Here is a 4,522-nt window from a genome sequence, read left to right on the forward strand (position 1 = left end):
ATCATAGTTAAGGTGGGAAAAGAGAAAAAATATTGGAAATTTTTAGTCTGATGTAAAAACGAGTTGTACTGGAAAAAGGGGGGGAAGGGGGAGGGGGACCCTCTAGTTTTATATACCCTAAATCTCTCGACTTTCCCTGGAGCTTTCAGTGCTGCTTGGTCAAGAACGTTCTCTTCCCCTGGTCTTCTGGGGGAGGGGCCTGCTGTGCTGATTCCCAGGTGTGTGCACCTAGGGGAGCTGCCCTGCCCCCCGCTAGGTGCCGGGTTCAGTGGGAGCTGTTTATCCCGGGAGGTCCCTGTTCCCTGGCAACCCCGACCCTCCCAGGCACAGGGTGACAGCAGGAGGAACAACATCACTGGCGGTGGCCAGCGCTCCAGCCCTGAAGTCAGCTCCCGCAGTAACTACCGCAGCTCCCAGTCCGCAGGGGCCTGGATGCTCCGGGGGCGGGGTGGGGCGCCAGGTGGCAGGAGCATCCTTGCTGTCCTGTGTCCTCCCCGCCTCCGCCTGTCCTGGGGGGAGCGCAGGAACCTGGGCTGTGTCCCCCCGCGCCCTGGGCTCGGGAGCCTGCGCTGCTGGAATCGCGCTCCCGGGCCGGGGCTCCTGAAGGCAGCAGGGCGCAGCCCCCTCCCCCGGAGCGCCAGCCCTTTACCGTGCTCAGCCCGCGGTGTTTGGGGCGCTCTCCTCGGGGCGCGTTCCCTCTTTTAGTGTCCCTGGGGAACCCAGGAGCTCCACTGCCCCTCCTGGGATCCCGCCCAAGTTCCCTGCTAAGCGCCTTTCTGTCCGGGAAGAATCTGGGGCGGATTTTTTAAAGTTCCCGCTTTTCCGGGCAGGGCTCTCCTGTCCCAGAGACTTTTGCCACCCAGCCTTAGCCTGGCTCCTCGCAGGGCCCCTCCCCCATTTGATTCTTTTTTATTTTATTTTTTCCCACCTTCCTACCTTGCTAGAAGCAAAAACCCTTCTCTCTGTAGCATTCTGGCTGTTTTCTCTTTAAATCTCAGGTTGAATTCGTAGGTATTCGGGATGATTTGGAAGTTATCCAGGTAAGTTGGTGGGGACAGGTGACTTGGGGACCCTACTCTTCTGCCATCTTAGTGTTAAAGATTTTATTGGCTCATTATTTAGATGCGGGAACTTGTTAGAATTGGTTCAGAGGACAAAAAAAAATCACACATGGAATGTCAGAAGATTGTGCAAAAGGAATAAACCAGGCTTTTCCAGGGGAAGCAGGACTGTACCTCATGGGATGGAGTTCATTTACATACCTATAGACAAGGAATATTTTGAATTGCTGTTGGTTCTTGGTAACCTTATATAACCACTGAAGGCTGTTTGCTATGGAAGCACAAATTCCTCCTACATCATTTCACAGATCCTAAAATTGAGCTGTTCAGTAGAGCGGAAGAAATCCACAGTGCTGGGCAAGTTACCCTGAGTCTCAGTGCCTTTATTTGTAATGTGAGGTTGACACTACTCACTGGTCTGGTCGTTGTGAGCATTAATGAAATAATGCTTTTAGGAGGCTATCACTGTGCCCAAACATAATAGGTATTTAATAAATATCAGCTGTTGTTACTTTCCTATTGAGAGACATTAAACTCCACAAGTAGAATGATGATGGCAGAATGAAGGAATGTAGAAACCTTATATACTCTTTATAAATGCAGAGTCAGGAGCAACTAGCATATGTGCATTTAGGTGTATATCTTGTTCTATTTAAGAAGTCTCCTGGGAGGAAGGTCCTTGCCTCAATATCTTTCCTTTCCCTCATCTTGATAATCACAGAGTCAATCAGGGGAGTTGATGGCCTTTCTAGTGGCCTGATTTAGATCATCTACAAGTAACCTCCCTTAGAAAATTCTTCCATGGAAGTCTATTTTTCTAGTTGAAGGTACGTACACATATTCATAAGAGCCAGGTGCTTCACACACTGTCCTCCTACCTGTTGCCACCTGCCTAGTCTAAACCATAGCTTTTCTTGCCTATCTCATCTCCTTGCATCCATTCTTGCCTGGCTTCCTCTCCTCTTCCTCTATGCAGAAGCCAAAGTGATTATAACATGTAAACTGGAGTGAGCCACTGCCCTTATTAATAATTTTCAAAAAAGTAATTTTCAATAATGTGACATTGTATTTGTAATGAAATTCAACCTCTTTCACAGGAACTATGAGGCCCTATCTGATAAGATTCTTGCCTATTTCTCCAGCTGTGCAATGAACCTGTTGTCTGTGTCCTCTGTGTCCCTGCACACCTCACTGTGCCCCCTCTCCCAGAATTCTTTTCTCTCTGCTTGTGACAATGGCTGCTCCTTCTCACTCATCTCTTCAAAAAGGACTTTCCTGACCACTCCACTTAAAGTAGGCTCACCGCACCTGCCCACCTTCTAGCTTACTATCTAAGCCTCATTATGTCTTTTAAAGCCTTTTTTTACCATTTACATTGTTTTTCTGCCCCTTCATTAGAATATCAGATCCATGGTTCTGTCTCGTCCCCCTCTGGGTGCTCAGACTACACAGCAGTCACTCTGTACATCTTTGTTGAATGAATAAAAATCTCTAGTTGCCGGATCTTTCATATCTTTATGACAGGCAAAATAAATATTTATTTTATTATTGCTGATAGGAATGTAAATTGATACAGCTTATCTGAAAATAAACTTGGTAATGTGTATCAAGAGCCTTAAAAATGCTCTTAACCTTCCATCCCATTTTGAGGAGTCAATATAAAATAATCAGAGATGTAGTGTAAGGTTTAATGACAAAATGCAGCTTTTTTAAATAAAAAGATAAATAGTCAGAAATAAACAAACCACCTGACAATGGGGATATGGTTAAAATGCTTTCAATGTGGAATACTGTGCATTCATTAATCACATATTCAGTGGTAAGTAAAAAGGCAGAATGGAAAACTTTATATTTCAATTTTGCCTAAAAAGAAATAAATGTTTAGAAAAGCCCCAGGGAAATAGCTATTCTTTTGTTTAGTTATATTACTAGGTAGTGAAATTTAGGGTGATTTAAATTTTCTTTTTACTCTTACATATTCCAAATTTTCTAAAATCAGCTGCAGTTTTATGATCAGAATAAAACATAGATTATTTTAAAAAAATAAAGCTTCAGGGCACCTGGGTAGCTCAGTGGCTTAAGCATCTGCTTTCAGATCAGGTCATGATCCTAGGGTCCTGGGATGGAGCCCGTGTCAGGCTCAGAGAGGAGCCTACTCATCCCTTTCCCTCTGCCCCTCCCCTTGCTGGTTCTCTCTCTCTCTCTCTCTCTCTCTAATAAATAAATAAAATCTTTAAAAAAAGACACAATAAATCTGGCCTCATCTTCATATCCCTGAGTTACTGTGCTATAGCAATTAAAGTTAACTCTGTTACTATTTCTAAAATGTATCTAGACCTTCCTTAATGGGTCAATGAAGTAGTCCCTTCAAAACACAAAACAGAACAACCTCTGATATGGGACTTTATTGCCTTATTCTTTCTATAATTTAATAAAGCTACTTGATATATGAGTCTCATTTCTGAGATTCCTTAAATTAGTTATGTGTTCATTTTTATAAATGTTTGAGTGTCAATTTCTTGCAAGAGTAGGTATATACAATATGAAAGTTATTACAGACAAGATTCCTTCTGTGAAGAAAATTCTGTTTCAAATGTTACTCTTTTCAGCCCCTCAGAGCTTTGTGTTATATTCATAGCCTCCCCTGGCTGGCTCTGGCAGGACCAAGAGCTGCCAACCGTCACAGCCAGGAGCACTCAGACAGCCTGGCAGGAAACAGGGTGAGGACAAATTATTCCTAGTTGAAGTTTAGAACACATTAGCTGCTTTGTCAGGACTGGAATGAGAAGGCCATGATGTCGCTGCCTGGAAGGGGTTCCCAGTTCACTGCTACTACTGATGTGAGATTAGCCCTGTGATAATTGTGGCTGAAAATAGAGATGAAAGACCTTGAGGACACACCAATACGATTTTCGCTTACAACACACATTGTACATTATCATCTATTCACATAAAGTTACAGTAGTGGCCCCTGACCTCTTTCATGCTTCTCAGTGTGACCCCTGAGAAAATGGCAGAGAACTGTGGCTCTGTGTTCCCCTCTTCCTGTCCCAGAGATGCCAGCCAAGAGCCACCAGCAGCAGACCGACCTGGCCTAAAGGTGTAATGGAGGAGAGGTGATGGGGTAGGCCAGGGAACGAACGGAAAAGTTAAACCAAATGCAACTTTCAGGTTCTGTCAAGTCAACTTTTGTGTTGACTGCTTTCCCCAGTGCTGCTGCTGAGAGGTGTATCTTCCCCCAGAAATCCTGACTTAACAATGTGGGCACATCAGACTTAGGACACATAGTGGGGATGTTGGAGAGGGGTGTCCAGAAGGTAAATCCTATATTTTTAGACCTTCCACAGAAAATGGCTGCAAGAAGCAACAACAACAACAAAATTGAAATCATGTCTCATTTTTTGTGGCCTATGCTCTGCATTCTAGAAAAACTCTGATTAAAATACCACAATCAGACTAGG

This window comes from Canis aureus, chromosome 24 (genome assembly GCF_053574225.1).
Source record: "Canis aureus isolate CA01 chromosome 24, VMU_Caureus_v.1.0, whole genome shotgun sequence".
NCBI lineage: Eukaryota > Metazoa > Chordata > Mammalia > Carnivora > Canidae > Canis > Canis aureus.